Source organism: Lygodium microphyllum, chromosome 25 (genome assembly GCF_053477565.2).
Source record: "Lygodium microphyllum isolate KBCC chromosome 25, Lygodium_microphyllum_v1.1.10, whole genome shotgun sequence".
Classification (NCBI taxonomy): Eukaryota; Viridiplantae; Streptophyta; class Polypodiopsida; order Schizaeales; family Lygodiaceae; genus Lygodium; species Lygodium microphyllum.
Genome location: NC_141159.1, coordinates 55,254,433 through 55,273,981, shown reverse-complemented (window position 1 = coordinate 55,273,981; position 19,549 = coordinate 55,254,433).

The following is a 19,549-nucleotide window of genomic DNA, read 5'->3' as shown; positions in this document are numbered from 1 at the left end:
TTGGATGAGAGGCTAAGCGGAGGGGAATTAGCTAAAGATCTAGACTCTCCAAAAAGAGAGGCATTTGTTTTCTCACAACCTAGCGAGGTTGTTCAACAGGCCACAGCTATGTCCCATGAGGAAACACAAGAAAAAGATAATGCTCAAGCCCAACCAAGCATATCAACGACTGACCTAGTTTAGGGTCCTGAGTCTTTAAAGAATACACCTTGATTGCCCAAGAGAAAGAGGAGAAAAAAATGAAAACAACGGCAGTTGCAGCTGGCTATAGACACTAAGAAGATTGAGACCAAGAGCGCTGAAGAGATGAGGAATAAAGCATCGAGTCCACCCATGAATGAACCCATTTCCATCTCTCCTAACAGTGGTGAAATCTTAGACACATCTCTGTATTCTAATAAATCAAAGAAACCATTACCAACAATTGCTTGCAATGCTCAATCCACCGACAATAGAATTTACATTGACCAATCAACACTGGATACAACACTGTCACAACAGGTTGACAAAACTATACAGCCACATCTGAGGAGAACCATGACACAATAGCAGCAAAGCCTTAGGAGAAAAGTACACCGTACTCTTCAAACACTACAAGTAGCCAACAACTACCAAAAGCTAAGGCATCAATGATCTCAATCATGCTACATCGTGTTGTCAAAATCACAAATGATGTCTCAAGAAGCCTTCAAGTGTACTTCTCCTCAACATCAACAAAGTTTTCTACCCCATTGAACCCTCACTTCATCCAGACATTGCTACAAGGAACTAGACCAGCAGTCTGATCGTGGGTGCTTTTTTTTTGCTTTCCTTTTTGTTTTCAATTGTAGGTATTGAAGACTCTAGTGAAAGTACTGCATGTTCTTCATCAACACTCAACTCTGAACTCTTGTTCTTTATCATCATGCAAGCCCACCCCGAAGGATCGTCATGTGCAAAATCCCTAGAACACCAAAACCTGTGCCAACCATGAGTGCAACTTTCAACAAAGAACATCCCTATCACCAACTACAACAACCCTATCAGGCCAATAAAGTGCCACCAACTACCTTCATCCGCATGACCACCAAAACTCCTCCATGGCAAATCACACTAGTCCCTTCCACCCACGTCTTTGCAGCATGCCAAAGCTTGCTACCTAATGACTGAGAGTGCCATGGGACTAACACTCATCCAGGAGGGGAGTAATGTTAGCCTTAGAACAAGAAAAAGTGAAAAAAGTGAAGAAGCGCAAGTCGGGAGCTAGAAGAGGCGGCCTAAAAGAAAACCATACACAATGGAAGTAGGAAGGAAAATAGCTGAAAGTACAAGGATAGCCTCAAAAGCTAAGTCAAAGGAAAAAGAGCATTTTCAAATGCAAGACACCCCCCTAAATTTTTTTGTAAAATAGCGCCAAGCTCCCTCCTATGGAAATTGTAAAGGTAGACGGGCAGTAGGAAGGAAGCTAGGAAGATAGGACGACAATGGGAAAGAGGGCCTAGGCCATGGTCGGCCATGTAAAAAAAGGGGATAAGGGGATGACCACCCAAAGGGAATTAGGTTTAGGGTTTTGTATAAAAGAAAAAAAGTGAATGAAGAACCTCATTCTTGTGTGTGGCCAAAAGAAGCTCTCCTCCTCTTCTTCTTCTTCTTCTTCTTCTTCTTCTTCTTCTTCTTACTTGTTTGAGCTTGTGCTTGAGAGAGGGAGTGTGAGAGTATGAGGGAGTGAGTGTGTGAGGGTGAGGGTCCGTGGTAGATAAGCTCTCCATCTTCTCCTCTCTTCTTCTATTCTCTTCTCTTATCTTCTCTTGCTCGCGGCAATGGAGTGTGGAGCTTGAGGATCGAGCTTGCTTGACACTTGCACTTGGATCATCGTGGAGCTACCGGAGTGCTCAAGAGAGGAGATAAGCTCACTACACCCTAGTAGGATCGAAGGTGTATTGGCTAGGTGAGAGATACCCATAGGTGTTCACTTGAAACACTTGAAACAATAAGCGGTCCGTGGGTCTTGGCGGTTAAGTGTGAGCTCACCTCGACAATTGTAAGAAAGGCTCACCTTCCTCACACATCGTGATGAGATTTGGTTGCAAACCTTATTACATCGGGAAGTAGAAAAGAAGTGAATGAAAATGCTTCATGACCTTTGAGCTAAGAAGTATAAATTTACTAAGGGTCAATTGGTCCTATATTATGATGCCTGTTGTGAGCTTTTCCTAGGCAAGTTAAAACCCAAATGGGATGGTCCTTATAAGATTGTGAGTATAGGAAAGAATGGCTCTATAACCCTTTTAGAAAATTTGCAAGGGATAGAGTTCAAAACTAAAGTAAACTTTAATAAACTAAAGCCCTATTATGTGTAGGAGTTGACGTCAAACCAAACTTGGTGCCTTTGCAGGTTCTTCAGGATTCATCTTAAACTTGTAGAGGCTACCAAGACTATTGGATGAAAAAAGTCATTCCTTATCTTGAGCATCCATATTTAGAGTAGCGCTACCACCAATTCAAAGTAATTTGGTGGAATAAGGATTATCATATTACTTAGTGGCATGATGGATCTTTCATGTGGAGTATTTGAGTCTATTGCCATTATTGTCATCGTATTCTTACTAGCATCCCTATTGAGTTTAGTGAGGAAGAAGAGATTGTATCTATCTTACACCCCCTCTCTCGATTAAACTTTGATCTCATCATAAGTACCAACATGTTGATTGCCATGATAGATTACATCAATGATGACTTGGTTTATACATTAAATTTTGATGGAGTTCTTGAGGACCTACTAAGCATGCAAGCATTGGGGTTGTCATTAAAGATCCCCTTTGTTGAGTGGTTTTGAAAATGGGAGTGTATTTAGGTACTTCTTTTACGAATAACATGGTAGATTACAAGGCCTTGCTTATGGGTTTAAATCTAGCTAGACGTGGTGGTACTCACTAGTTATTGGTGAAAGGAAACTTGCAGTTAGTGATCAATCAATTGAATGGGGCCTATAGTGTGAGGGATCCCATTCTAAGCATGTACCATCATGCAATCTTGGACACCCTTGAGATCTTTGAGGTAGTGACTTGCCAGCTAATTACTCTATAGTAGTGGAATCACTCTATAAACTCCATGACTAATTATACCTTTGTTGAAGATGTCTTTCTTAACTATGGTCATGAGGGGCTTTTACAATTGCCTCCTAATGTTAGTAAGCTGACATGTCATGTTTTGGCCGTCGATGGTTAGTATGGGTAATGAGTTAGGTAGTGATTGAGTATCTTTCTAATCTTTCATAGACACATCGAATCATTCAATGGCATATTCATCGAACACCTCTTGTCATTTATGCAAGGGGATTAGCTAATAATGTGATGCATTCAGTGCAAGGCCTGAGCGGCCCATCCCCTTGTCTAGTCTTGTGCTTCAATAGGGTTTATGTGGGGACCAAGGGTTTGTTTTTAGCAGTAGGTTGAAAAATGGTGTACTTAATAGTTACACTTTGTTAGGTCAAGAGGGCCATTTACTTTGTAGTGAAGTATTTTATCTCATTAGGCCAAGAGAGATAATATCACGACTAGTTCGGTATTATTTCTAAGCAACAAAACAATATGTTAGAAAGGAAATCATTGAATTAATATTTTTTACATGAAAAGTTTGCTAATTTGTGGTTAATTTATTTGAGCACTATATGGCATTACACATTACATTTTCATTCTTATACATGGTATCAAGAAATGTGAAGTCACTTGGATGCATTGCAATTGGTTACTAAAACTATTGACCAATGAGGAGAGGGTGAGAATCCCTGAGCTATAGGATAGTATGATTTTCTTTGGAACTAATCAAGTGAGGAAATAAAAATATCTCGTGAAAAACTTTATCAAAAGAGTGGACAATGTTAGGATTGTGTTTTATGTTCAGACGGGGCATCGTAGGGCCAATCCCTGGCATGTAGGAGAGCCGTAGGAGCCGCAACGATCGGCTAGGGGGTGCTCTATATGTGTGTGTAATGAGGTATTAGTCACCTGTATGTGTGGGATACTCCCTTTCTTGGAGTTGGGATGGGAAATATTGTTGGACTACAAATTGATACAAAGGGGTTATTTAGTTGGATTAGTATGTAGCCTCCAAGCGCTCTTGGCCACGAGGCCATGAGGGTGGTTTGGTTAGTATGGGAGGCCTGGCTAGAGCCCTAGAGCCACTGTTGAGCCCATTTTAGGTCCCGATAGTTGACAAAAGTAGCTCATTTTATCCCTATAGAGACACAAGTTTCTCCATCTCAAGTGGCAAGTCAATTTATGAAACATGTGTTTAAACTGCATAGCCTTACTCAAGTCATTGTGCATGATCATGACTCCAAATACATGAGTAATTTTTGCTAGGCTATTTTTAATACTATGGAGACTAAGTTAGCGCCATCCATAATGTATCATCCCTAGACTCATGGTTAGGCAGAGAGGGTCGACAAATGGCTTGAGACTTACCTTTGCCACTATTGTCATCACCTGTAGGAAGCATGGGATGCATGGATATATCTAGTTGAGTTTTTTTACAATAATATCACTCATCTGAGCATAGGAGTTTCCCCTTTTGAGGCTTTGTGTGGTTACAATGTGCATCTCCCTATAGTTATGTTCAATGAAAGGATTGAAAATATTGTTTATTTGGAACTAAACACATAACTTTGTAAAAGCAAAGTAGTAAGAGAAAAAAACGCATAAACATACTATACAAGTAGCATGCCGTGAAGAACTGGTATAAGTCTCTTTGTTCTTTAATGATTATGGAGGAAGGTATCATTTCCTTGTCTTTTGAGAATGTGTAGACTTTTCTTTGCTTTTCTTTCAATTTTTTTAACAAAAATGGTAGAATCTAACCTTGTCAAAGATTGTTTGTATGAAGATTACAATTGATTTTGCTAAACTAATGCCTTCAATGATCAAACAAAAGCAAATGAGTAAACTACATTAATTCTAAGTAGAATAATTGTTAATTTAATATTAGAAGATAACATCAATATAAATACTATATATATATATATATATATATACTTTTTAAGTACAAAAATTACTGTCAAGGAGGGAATTGAGAGGTGAGAGAAAGAAGAGAGAAAAGAGTAACAAGGAGAGAGAAAGACTAGAAAGTTAGGAAAGAAGAGAGAGAAGCCATAAAAGCTATGAACAAGGAGGTGAGGTAAGAGATAGTAAATGTATTAATGTTTCAAAGATGTAAAAATTTACATATCTCACCTCTTTTATACCTATGACAATATAACAAGGTATTATTAGTAATTCCACACCAAAATATATCTTCTTACAATCCATCCCTTCCCAAAGGTTTTTTCCCACAAAAACAAACTTATAATGGTTGGAAAGGAGGGATGAAAGAGAGTACTACTCTAATTTTAGCTATACAAAATATGACAAATGAGTGAAAGGTTGAAGATATAATGAGTAAAATGAAGACATGAAGGTAAGAATTAGTTATATACATGATCTTGATGTCTTCAAAAGAGTTTGAACCCTTTAAGTGTTCAAGAAATAAGCTCAAGAATGAGAGGATAGCTTGCTGTAAAAATAGACCCTGTTGAACAAAATCTGCCATGACTTCTGATAGAAGTGTCCAAATGAAGCTTGGCACATGTCAAAACATAGCTTGGAGTTATTGCCTTTAGAAGTTTCAAGCTTATAGATAAGGAAATGGCTATGAATATCTATGACCAAGAGATGTTGGCTATTTTACATATGATAAAGAAGTGGCACCATTACTTATATGGCAACTCGTTTAGACTTTAAAGTGATCATAAGGTCCTAAAGTATTTTCTCACTCAGTCAAATCTCACCCCTAAGTATCGTAGGTAGGTAGCTACTCTGCAAAATTATGATTTTGACATTACTCATATGAGGGGGCAAAGAAATGTCGTAATAGTTGATTCTCTTTCTTGAATGTGGGCATGTAAAGTTTCACCGTTTCAAAATGTCAAGTTCAAAAATGTCACCTCGAGCCACAAATAACAACATAAAAGCTAAAAGTTTGTGATAATTACATTTTAATTTCGAAGGGAAAGTGAAAACATGTGAAAAAAAAATAAGTCGTACTTTTCCATTAGCTGCACGTGTAAAGAATGCGGGCCCTACTTCAATAATGCAAAGTGAACCTCAATAAGGTACATGAGCACATATGAAAGTCTAATATTCAGATGAGAGATGGAGACCTTTAGAGTTTCAAGAAGGAGAATTAATGATTATGAGGGTGCCCAAGTCTAAGTATGTTTCATTGAGGAAGGATTCCAACTACAAATTAGCTTATTGGTTTTACGGATCATATAAGATCCTTAAGAGGATTGGAGACTTGGCTTACAAGTTACAGCTTCATTTTGCTACTTGGACTCATAATGCTTTCCATATGAATTGGTTGAAGCCTTTCATTGGTTCACAAGTGAATTCTCTAGAGAAACTGCCATGTGGATGAAGAGAGACTTATGTCAAGAGATCTCTTTTGACATATAGCATACTCACATTGGATGAGTCAATCAAAAGATACTTCTCGATCTTTTATGCTAGCAAGAACTATTGTAGATAACATGTTGTTTACTCTTTGCATGAGGACTTTCATGGAGATATTTTGACCAAGGCTTCACTTTTATGGCCCAACATGGATGTATGTATGGTCAACTTGGTCTTCTTCTTGGATTCCAATCAATTTCATGGCGGCCAAGTGAAAATTTGAGAAATTACTTTTAGGATCACTATGCAATAGTCAAATAAGCCAATATTGTAACAATCAAGCACTAAACAAAAAGTCAATTTCTTATAGCCTTGCCCTCTTTCTAATCATGATGTGACATCTCTCTAGATATGGCTTTTCCTTCTTCCTATTGAATATTGATAGTGACATATGATTGAAGATAGAAAGAGAGTAAATGGCTCATGTTTGGGCAAGAAGGTAGAGCAAGGAAGAGAGGAAATAATGCATACTCACTTGTACAATACTAAGGAAAGGAGTTAAAAAGATTTAGTGGTAAGGACATATGGATTCAATTTTGAGATAACACAAAGGAGAGGAATATAAAGAGATAATCTCATCATCTTCTCATAGCTTCAAATTTCTCACATCTCCTCTTGAATCCTCCTTTTGAACATCTTTACTTATACTTTTATTTTTTGGAATATCATCCACCTTCATAATTTATAAACTTTATGGCGATGCCAAGAGGATTAGTTCATTTGATTGCCATTTTGGATTGATGTCAAAGTTAGTGTGATCACTTCCATGAGAGCTACTACTGCAAATATGCTACAACAGTCTAGTTCATGAGATGATATTCAAGGCCAATTTTCTTAGGACTCACCTTGTAGAACTTCAATATCTATAACTTAAAAGATAATTTTAAAAAATGTGGAAGAGTTTCTCTCTTCCTCTTTCTACTACAAGCTTTTCACAGTCATACTTTCAAGGTGAGTACTATGCGGAAGAGGTAGTGTGACAAGTGAAAACTCTTTTGCAAACCACCTTGCGTTGTCGCAGCACGTAGGGTTGAAGGTCGCCACAGGGGTTGAAGGTCGCAGCGCGTAGGGTTGAAGGTCACCATAGGGGTTTGGCAAGAAAATTGGAATGTATGGGGGTTCAAGAGCTTAGAATCTAGAGATGGTAGAGATAAGAGAAGGGTTGAAGGTTTCAAGCCAAGTTCTTGAAGATGTTAATAGAGCTTCCAACTGCATGTTCTTAGCAAAGATCACAAGAGTATTATCTCATAAGTTTTAATCTCACAAATTATAAAATCAAGTACAATCTGCTATCATGTATCATAAACAACTCTGCATCCCATCATTCACACATGATGCCATAGCATGAATCAACTTTGCATGATTACATTCAATGTAGATTGCTAGGGACAAAAGCTTATGAGTCAATAACAAAGCTTGTAGGGCAAAGAGACTTGCTTTAAGAGAGCTTCAAATTGAGTTCTTGATAAGGATAAGTTACCAGACCCAAAAAAAGAGAAAAATCTCCTCTTAATTCAACTCAAAGCATCCATGAATGATTTACAAACATTGCCCTGCCATAGGGGCACATTATACTTGCATATTTTAACAAGATGTCTTTTGTAGAGTAAGAAATGAATTAAAAGAACACTGTTGTAGCTAATTCTCTAAATATGACAAAAGATATCAACCCCAAATCAGCCCAAATATCTTTCGGAATTCACCTCTGATGATAGCATAAACTTCCCCTAACACAATCTCGGAGCATTTGGTGTTGAAAGTCCACCACGGGGGTAAGAGACAACAGGGTGAAGGTAGATTCAGGGAGAGGAGTAAACGGAAGACAAGGGGTTTGAAGAAATTGAAGACGTAGAAGAATAATTCAAAAAAAAGAATTAGAAAATGTAGAAGAATACTAAAAGAGATGAAGCCTGACAGTTTATTCTTGCATTATGAGAAGATAAAACTTTAATAGACAAAAACTATATAAAATAATACCTTCCTCTATACTACTCAGATCGCCAATCTGATGCTTCCATTGACTCCAAAAGGGGGATAAAATACCATGACACCTGGCCAGAATTTTGCCAGATCACTCCTTCATCTTCCACTTCAGAGTGCTATTCATTTCCTGAAAACAGCGATCGTGTGTCGCATGATTTGTTCAATCTCTCTGTTTACATAAAATCCTCTCAAGTTGGCTGAAAGCTACATGCTTTCTTTTACATGTCATCCTAATCCAAAAGTTCTCTATAGTTTTATGGATTTTTACAATAGATAATATCTAGAATATCAAAAATTGGCTAAAACTTGTCCAAAAATCTAATATTTTTGAACCATGGACACTAACACTAATGTCTAAAATGGCATTGGCTCTCTAAATCAATAAGAAAGCTACGCTCTAGTTTCTTTTACATGGTGTATATGTAGCAGTATGATATCCACCCCCTTCTAACCTACATATCTTCTGGCATGTGCCAAAGTCTTACATATCTACAGTGTCAGAAGAAGTATCTTCTACCATGTCAATGTCTTTATCTTCTGCCTCTTCTTCTTTCTCTATGTCTTCATGCTCTTGAATTATATCCAAGTCTTTAAACTCATATGTTGAACTTTCTCTTCATTTGAAGAGCTTGATTCTTTTTCCAACTACAGGTATCTTTATGCTGGTCCCATCCAATTTAGCCAATGAATATGTGGCATTGTCATGAACAACCTTTACCACATATGGGCCAAACCAACACTTTACTATCTTCCTAGAAGCACTGTATTGATTATCTAGGCTGTTGTCATAGAAAGCACCCAGTCATTTTCTTGGATATCTCTTAGTCGAAGTCGATGTTGCCTATCAAATCTTCTTTTGTTTTTTAGTCTTGTTGTTTTTAACTTCTTGATAGTTGCTTGAACATCTTTAGGCCTTCTTTCTAGCTGCCATATGCGCAAAGTCAATAACTCTTCTCTACTAATGTCTTCCTCCCAAGGTAGAAGACTCCATGTGAGAATAGATTCTTCAATTGGCATAATTGGTTGTTGTCCATGCATAAGTTCACCTGGCATGTAGCCAGTCACTGTACTTTGAGTAGTCCAGTCAGCCCATAATGCAAAAGGTAGCATTTTAGGACACTCTTTGATCTTTCCTCTACAAGACTTTGCTAGAGCTTTGAGAATAGGTTGATGTCCTCTATCACTCTTTCTATTGCCTTCAAGATTGTAGGCTGATGTCAAACCCAACTTGATACCCAATTGAGCAAAGAAGTTGCGTGTCTCATCAGCATCCAATTCTCCTCTATTTGTGGTTACCTTACCAACACAGCCATATCTGTAAAATACCTCTTCAAGCAAAAAGCGACAAATAGCTTGGGTGGTCTTGGTTGTTAAAGCTTTACCTTCAACTTGATTGGTTAGATCTTCTCTTGCAAGCACTAAATACCACATATTCCATATCCCTAGTAGGCATTGTTACAAGATCAATAACCCATCTATAATGTATAGATAAGGGATAAGTCGGTTGTAACCCATCTCGATGATTGACCGTAGAATACATCTGACACACATAACAGGTTTCAAAAAAATGTTCTATATCTCGATATATATTCTGCCACCAGCATTTTTCTTTGACTTTAATAAAGGTTCCCCATATGCCTCTATGGCCAGCCCACAAGCTTTCATGAAATTTCTTTATTACCTGTTGTTGCAATCTTTTGTTACCTAAAACTCAGACAGGCGCTCCTTTCTTCTGCTTTGCTTCCATAGATGCCCTTGTTTAAGAAAAAATCCATAATCTTTCCTCTTAATATGCTTGAACTCTTCATCAGTCCAAGACTCCTCCTTCTTCATTGTGCTCAAATATTGGCCAATCTTCAGCCAATCTTCTTCATAACCTTCTTCAAGGAAATGAACTAGAACTTGAGCAATGCAATGAGCATGCTGACTACTAGTTGATCACCCTTCTTTCATAGGTAAATCTTAGATCTTTGTTGCTGTATGTTGATTTACAACAATACCTCTTCCTGTTCTTACTGTACTTAATGCTATACCATTAAAAATATCAGCTTCACTTGCAAGATTTAGCTTCGTGTTTGTGTATGCAGCAATTGAAAATGTACTTTCAGATCCATGGAATGAAATTCAGAAGTATAGGTTCCTTATCTTCATCTTCTTCCAACAGCTCTTCTTCATTGTCATATCTTGCACGTGATAGCATGTCAGCAACTAGATTTGCCTTTCCTGCAATATGCTTTAATTCGGGGTTGAGAGATTTAATATATGCAATCCATCTTAGCATAGCAATGTCGGGTGTAGAGCAGTTGTCAATCATGCCCAAGAGTGGAAGATAATCAGTTTCTACCACTACGGAAGCACCTATAAAGTATTCATGATCACACTTTAATGTTGTTACAACTTCCCACAATTCCCTTTTTACTTGTGCATACCTTATTTAACGTTCATTGAGAACCTTTGCTCCAAAACGAATTGCATACCTGCTACCTTCAAGGTCTTCTTAGCCAACAGCCCATCCTATCCTAATGGGACTTGTATCCACAGTAAGGATGATGGGTTGACCATTTGAATAATCAGCCCTTTTGAGAGTGGGGGCTGAAATTAACAACTTCTTTAGTTTGCGTACAGTGAGAGTATGCTCTTTTCCCCAAGAAAATCTTTGGCCTTTTCTTAATAACTGATAGAGATTTTCGGCTACATGAGCAAAATGTGGTATCCATACGAGATAGAATACACATGCGCCAAGAAATCTTCTCACCTCTGAAATATTTGTGCATTTTTCTTGCACTCTAATGATGGCATCTATCTTGATTGGTGAACGTTTACGTCCGTAGGGACCACACAGATGTCTGACCACTAGGACTTCTTCTACTCCAAAAATTGACTTAGCTCCAGAAAGGGTAAGATGTATCTCTTCTAGCCTTGTCAAAATCCTGTCACAATCATGAATATGGTTAACTACAAATGTCATGCAACCATCTTCCTCAAGCTCCTCATTCTTTTCATTGACTTCACATCCCTTGATTCGTACATCATCAAGAAATGGAAGAGTAAGTTGTGGAATAAAGTCCCTCAAGACTTTGTGCATAGCATTCAACATATGGGCTACTGAGTTTGTTGCACCTTGTGGTAGAGTGCACATGCGGACCAATCCAAAAGGTGTCTTCATTGTGGTAATGTCTCGAATTTCTAATGAAAGATGAAATTGGTCATATCTTGAATATAGGTAGGCCACATAATAAATTGCTCTACCTGCAAAAGCTTCAGCAAACTCGTCAACAATCAGACCTGAACATACATTTCGGATTGTGACACGATTAACAGGCTGTAGATCTTGAATGAATCGTAAGGATCCATTTTTCTTGGGCATGGTAAACCATTGATTTGAGTAAGGTGTTGAAGAAGGTTCTAAAATCTTCATTCTGATCTTGTCATTTAGAAGTTCCAATAATTTGGGCAAATGCGCCCTTGGAACAAGAATGGGCTTAAGGTTCCAACGAACATGTGGGATCATAAAAATGACCATATGAGCCACAATATTTGGATCCAATGGCCTGTTTCACTTGGCTGAAATGCAAAAGCTTTTCCATGTTTCATTAACATTTGCATAAAAGAGTGTTTTTCAACTAGCAAAAGGAAATAATTTTAACCTATTTTGAACACTTTTATACTTTCAAATGTGAACTTGTGACCAATGTTGAAAGGATCACAAAGACTTGGCTGATTTGCTGCCCTATTAGCCAGCCCTTCACTTTCAGGCAAGCAGTGGGATTGCCAGAGGCTTGACTTTCTTATCCACTGTCTTGTATTTTGTCTCCACTTTCACTTTAGCCTTGTTGAGTAAACCAATGTCTTCCTGTTCAACAAATTCTTGAATTGTTTGATAAAAATCCAATGTACGAACTTCTATGAATAGATTTTCAGTCTAATTTTCTATATGAGCAGCTGCATAGATTTCAGCCAATGTGTCAGTAGTAATCAGTCCAAAAGAAATGCCCGAAATATCTTCATTTTCAGCCATCATGTCATAAGTTTTTAGCTTCCTTTTTACATGACATAAATATTTTCTTTTAACTTTAGTCATGGCTCGAAGAGACTTATAACAGCCCATATTATTGGCTGTACATATATACAAATTTGCTAGAGACACAGTTTCTGTAGCATAAGGAGGTTCAATATTTTTACATGACGCACTGACATAGTCTCATTTTACAGCAGTGCAGCCCAAAAACCTTTGAATTCTTGGGCATTAGGAGGCACAGGATAATCACATAGTCGATCTCTGTTTTGATGATGGTTAACACACACAATAAAATATTGGAAAGCTCATTCATTATCCTTTCTTCGGATTTGAGCATAGGAAGAACCATCATCAAGAGCTTTTATTTCCAAGCGGGCTTCAAAAATGTAAGGTTGCCCAAGAATGATAGGATAACTACAAGACCCTTGAACAAAAAAGTAAAAATTTTCTTTTATGTCTCCAATAGTTACCTGCACATTAGGACATGCAGCATATAACTCTCTAGAACAGTTATTTGCAGCTATCATTCGCCAATTTGGATAACTTTTCTCAATCATAATGGATAACGAGGAGATCTTCTCAAAGGAAATGAATAGCAAGGGCGTTGACCTAGAGTCTAGGCTATAATAATCCCTCAGGGTTTCCCAATAATTGAAGGAAATGCAGTTTTGGAACAATAAATTGTTCATTCTGCAGTCCAAAACCTGTTAGGACAGTAGTCATGCAGTTTTCCTAATGATCAGGAACAACAGTCAAGCAATTTTCCTGAAGATCAGGAGCAGCCTGAATTTCAGGACAGGTTAGGGAATGAGCAGAATAAATTAATTCGGGACTCAAGAACAGGTTATCCTGAAAATAACCTCAATAGGAAACCTGAAAAACAACATTCTACAGAATCTAAGCAGATGGATAACTCTGATATGCAGGAGGAGGAAGGACAAAAGGTTATTCTTCAAGTTGAGCAGAGGTATGAGCACACTATGAGAGGATTTGTAAGAGTAGTTGAAGACGAAGTTCGGAAGGTTAACCTAAATGAGCAGGAAGAAGGCAAGTCTATTACAATGAGTATTTATGAAAATGATTTTTTTCTTCAAGGAAATTCATCCATAGTGCCAATGTTTGGAATGGATGTGGATATCATGATTCAAAGGTATCAAGAACAACCCAACATGGCTGAAAATGAAGTTCCTACACAACAAATTCATCCATAGTGCCAATGTTTGGAATGGATGTGGATATCATGATTCAAAGGTATCAGGAACAGCCCAACATGGCTGAAAATGAAGTTCCTACACAACAAATTTCTCTTTCTACAATTTATGATGATTCAGGATAACATCCTAAAGAATTTTTGGTTGAGCAGGAGTTTTTTGAATTTCAGGGAAGTTTAAGGACTGAATTGGATATATTATTCCAGAATTTTGGATCTATGCAACTTTATCCTGAGTAGCAAGAAAAATCTCCAGATCATGATATGGAAGCATCTCAGTCTATAGTGAACAATGTAGATGTGAATGATTAGGATAATGATCAGGTTGTTGATATCTCGGTTCAGTCTGATATTTTTGAAGTTTTTGAGTATTCTAATCAGTTTGGAGATCAGGTTGAAGTGAGTAGAATCATGCATGTACCTACAGTAGTTGATATCTATGCAATTGATGCTACAGAAGGAATGGTTGATATGGGTCATATTAATCGGTCTTTGAGCATGGATACAAGGATATTGGATGAGTTAGATGACAGTTTCAAAATGATATTGTGGTTTTCTCCATTAGGAAGTGCTCAAATTCTTTACCTACAAGATTTTTTTTTTAGGTTTGCTGAAATTTTCAGGTTTACAGCAGATTTCAGCAACTCAGGATTGTTCACGTTTTGGTGGTAATGGCACAATTTCAATATGGATTGCAGCAACTTGAATCCCTACAACCTGAATTTTTGCAACTTGAGTTTCTACACCAAGAATCTAGTTTTCTACAGCAAGAAATGGTATGGCAGCAACCTAAAAAGTAGGAAATGTGGCAAGAAGTACTATATCAAGCTGGAAAATAGCAAGTACAACAGCAACCTGAAGATCAAGTTTTTCAGAAACTTGAAAACTAATCTTAGCCATGAGGTGAGGTTCACTAATACACGTGTAGAAATTATCGATAGTGCTAGAAAAGTTGTTAACAAAGGAGAAAGGAGGAATAACATGTATGAGCTAAGTGCTCTTATAGCCACCATTGGTGTGGGCATAAGTAAACTTTGGCATAATAGATTTAGTGATGGTGTCCCACCTACCTCCTATAACTAAAATGAAGGAACCATGTGAAGCTTGTATGATTGGCAAGAAACAAAGAAAGGCATCTCTACAATAAAGTAAGAATAGAGTAAAGGCTCCTCTAGAGTTAGTGCATGCTGACTTGTGTGGTAAAATACTTATAAAAGTCTTAGGAGAATCTTTGTATTTTATGTTGATCATCAACGACTATAGTAGGAAGATGTGAGTGTACTTCCTTCATTATAAGGCTCAAGATTTTGGTAAGTTTAAAAGAATGGCTAAAACTTGTTAAGAATGAAATAGGGAAAAGTGTGAAGAAGTTTAAAATAGATAGTGGTGGTGAGTTCAACTTAAAGCAGTTTGAAGACTTTTGCAAGAGAAAAGGGATTAAGTATCAATTGACAACACATTATACACTTTAGTAGAATGGCATTGTTGAATGCCAAAATCACATCATTATGAAAATAGAAAGGTGCATGCCTAAGAGCATGGGATTTCCTATCTAGTTTTAGGTAGAATTTGTTAATATTGCAATTGACATTCTCAATTAGAGTTATTGTTAATCCTCAAAACGATACAAGGCACAAAGAAGGCTTAAGAAGGATCATAAGGAGATAGCTTGACAGAAAAAGAAGATGAAGAAGCACATGTAAAATTTTAAAATCAAGAACAGGGCATACAAGAGATAAAGCACATTTTAGTCCTTTGTAAAAAAGCACCAGGCTCCCTCTTATGCAAGTTGTAAATGAAAAGATGTATGTAATGGAGTCATGAGAATAGAAAAGAATAGGAAAAGAGTGGAAAAGAGGACCAAGGTTGTGATGGCCAATCATGGAAATGGGTTGGATATCCAAGGAAAGAAGGGCATGTATAAAAGCTTAAAAAGTTAATGGATCAGCTCATTCTTGGTGTGTATGCAAACTAGCTCTCTTCTTGTTCTTGTTCTTGCTTCTTGCTTGTCCATGAGAGAGGGAGAGTATGAGTGTGTGAGAGTGAGGGACCGTGTAGAATTTCTTCTTCTCCTCTTCTAATATTCTCCTTCTTATGTTCTCTTTTCTCGCACGTGCGGCTATGGAGGTTGGAGCTAGGAGCATGGAGATGGAGCTTCATTGAGTTAGCACCTTGAATCCTAGAGCCATCAAATGTAATATTCCCGTTTGAAAAATATTGTTAGTTCGACTTTCCACACCCTGCGTGAAACTCATGCAAAGGTTAATTACAGCATTGGAGTTATCAGCAGTGCAATCTATAAACCGTACACGAGGAATCATGACCTCCGCATTGGCAAAATCGGGACCGAGGTTCAAAACCCCCATAACCGCAGGTGAACTCCCTTGGAGGTTAAGAGGATAATGTTGATATAAATTTCAAATTTTTTTAATTTATCTTCCCCAGCCAATGCGTGGCTGAGGGGAGGGGATGGCTAGTAGGAGCCCCATGAGGAAAGGAAGGGAGAAGTCCATGTAATGTACCATGTGGCGGGGAGATCCCCTCTCCCCCAAACTATAAAACCCCCTTTGGGGGGACTTGGGAAGGACGGTTGGAAGAGGGAAGAAGCTGTAGAAGTCGCACGTGGTAGGAGGAAGGGAGAGGCTGCATCGCTGCAGAAGGCCGTCGTGAAGAGAGACTGGAGGTCACCGCCTGCTTAACGCCGCTAGCTGCCACCGAATTTGCTGCCGCCAATTCCACCTGACAGCCACCATCAAGGCCTTGTAAATCCACATCTTCCACGTAGCTATTATTCCCTTTTTTTTCACGTGGCCCTGCACTCACTTCCCAAAAGCTTCTTAGAAGCTTCTAAGGGGGCTTCTCTAAGCCCCCTTCCCCTTGGATCTCTATAAATCCATTTTACCCCTCGGATTTAAAGCCCCATTCCCATTGCATCCATCACAAGCCCATTTCCTTGCCGGGTTTAAGGGCCCTCCCATTGAACCCTCCAAAAACTAATTTTTTCCCCCAAGTTTTGAAGAGGAAGCCTATAAGGCCTTTCTTCAAAATCCCTCACAAGCCCTCAATGCCTCGGGTCTTGTAGAGAAGAAGAGGGTTTCCTTAAACCCGCTTTTCCACAAGATCTTTACCTCGGGATTTTTGGAGAAAATAAGTGTAAAGTCCTTCCCACCAATCATCCACAAGCCCTTAGGCTTGGGATTTAAAGTCCCCTTTTTCGCAAGGCCCCACAAAACCATTCCTAACCCTGGAATTTCAAGGAGAAGAATAGCTCTCAAGCCTGCGTTGCCGCAAGGGCCTTCACAAGAACTCTAAGGCCTTCCAAAGCCAAATTCCGCAAGTCGGTACTTCGGTCAAGGAAGCTATACCTCAAAGGGAATTGCGCGTACGGGGGAGACGGGCCAAGATCTTAAGACTGCAAGCCAAGGCAAGAAGTTTGAAATCCACGAAGGCAAACCAGAAGCCGAATTTGCGATGGCCCCTAAAAATTCACAAGGCGCAACCGCAGGAGGATCATCTCCTAATATTCATGTGGATACTTCACCAAACCCACAAGTCCAAGTTTTCTTTCTATTTTTGATTTACGTCAAAATTATTGTAGTACACCTTTGATTATGCATGGAAAGATTAAATTGCATGTCGCAATTTTAGACAAATTTCTTCATAATGATTCATTAAAAATTCTTATCAACCATAGAAAAGTGCAAAGCATGGAAAGATTCTAGGGCTGCATGAAGTAGGTTACCTCTAGCTTCAATTGGCATAAATCTCATTTAACTGCGTAGTAGTTAGGAAAGGTTGCGTAATGCTCATTCAGCATACGAATATTTCATTCAGAAATGTAGTTAGGGAAAGGCTGCATGGTTCATTTTAACATAAAACCTTAAAAGCTTAGTAGCATGAATCGTGAATGCATGTCCTAGTAGGATCAATGGAAGTTATGCAAATTTTAACATGTGCTTGGTCTTAACAAGAAAATTTAGGGATTGCGAATCTAGAGGAAATGAATCACGTGCCTACATGAATTATGACGTAATGCAACTAGTTTTTCCCTCTTTGATCAAGACTATATCAAGTTTAGGAATAGTTCGTCCTTGTCGTAAGACAAGTAAATTGGATTACCCAAAACACCTAAACTGCAAAGGATTCGCTTAGGATGGTTAAATCGATACAATATACTCCAAGTTCAAACTAGGGTTTAGCACATTAAGGACTTGACCTAGTCGTACTTATTGCCAAGACGAAACTCTCATACCCTAATGTCCTGCTCACATTCACGGAATGTAGGGACAATTGGATGTACTTGCAAGTAACAATCTAGGGTTTTTTCCCTAAGGATCACTCGATCAAAAGATGAAACTCGGATTGAGTTGGAACCCCTAGGACCGAATGATGTCGGCCTAGTGCAATCAGGAATGGATTGGATATGAAGACACCCTAAACCCTGTTTCTTATCTAATCATGATTCCGTGATTAGAAGACGCCGTTCGATGGGTGAAATAGTCCCATGGATTAGATGCGACACTTGTGCAACAAGTTGCAACGTCGCATGATCTTGTGGTTTAATCACAAGAGAATGGCCAATTCCTCGGAATGAGATTGGCAGATTCTTGCGCAAGTTTAACTTGCAAGAGGATGAGTAGTGATCTTGTTATAAAATTGCCAAGATAAGGGAATTAGGTATTTGCCAATCAATAAGTTGGAGTAACATATTCGCCATGATTTACTGTTAATGGAACTTATTGTATTGGTTAAGTTGGGTTAATAGGGTACGGCCCTAATCCAAGGACATAAGGGATTAACAAACAAACCCTTGGGAATCTTGCCAAGTCGTAATTGATCCCGGATCGAATGCTAGATGCATTCGGAGAGAAGGATTCACTCCTTAGCAGTTGGCCAAATAACGACCATTGGAAATGATTGTGCTTGTAACAGTTTAGAGAGCACTGTTTGCTTTGTTTGCTCAAGGAACTAACAGATGAAAAGATATCTAATGCTTCAGGTTGAAGGCCTGAAGGGAGAGGCAGCCTCAGTTACCCCCGACTGTCTGCCTTACCTTAACCAAGGGGGTTATTAGCCGCGCCGGGAAGGTGGACCGAGCTCGCCGCGTGAGGTCTCTCCATTGAGCGCTACTTGGAGCAGGAGGACGCTTGGGTGCCAGGGGGCTCTGGCTGTAAATCCCTCGCCTTCCGTGCCCTGCACAAGAGGCCAAGATGACTTTGGATTGGAACTTGAGGCCCACATACTAGTCTACAGGCGAAATCTTGGATTAGTAATCCCCGTGGATTGCTGGATAGCCTTCGGGAGGATTATGGATAGCCTTCGGGTGGATTATGGATAAGCCTGCGGACTGGACTTTATGAATGTATTCCAAAAGATAAATATGATAACCTGTTGAAAAGGAACTTGTTTGACACTATTTTTCTATATCAAGTGCTAAGATTATGTGAAGGAACCGGTGTCTAACGGGCTAATTAAGGAAGCTGCTTGATGCATGTCCAACTAAATGTGGTAGGTAAATAGACAACTAAAACAACCTAAGGAAAGTGCGGTGGATGTGGCCATGGGTCCGTCCTATGGATGGGTGGTCCCAGTTGGTCGGGAACTTTTCTCAATCATAATGGATAGCGAGGAGATCTTCTCAAAGGAAATGAATAGCAAGGGCGTTGACCTAGAGTCTAGGCTATAATAATCCCGATTTATGCTATTTTAGGGGAACGGAATGGGACTATGCCTTATGGCAGAGAGGTTGAGCCTTGCAACCCTCTCGTTTCCCATTCTCCTTGAACCAAGTGTAGCATAAATCAGCTTCGGCCCTGGTGTTTCTATGTAAAGTAGTTCGCTCGAGGTTCGACGCTAGTTGCCGTTTAGGAA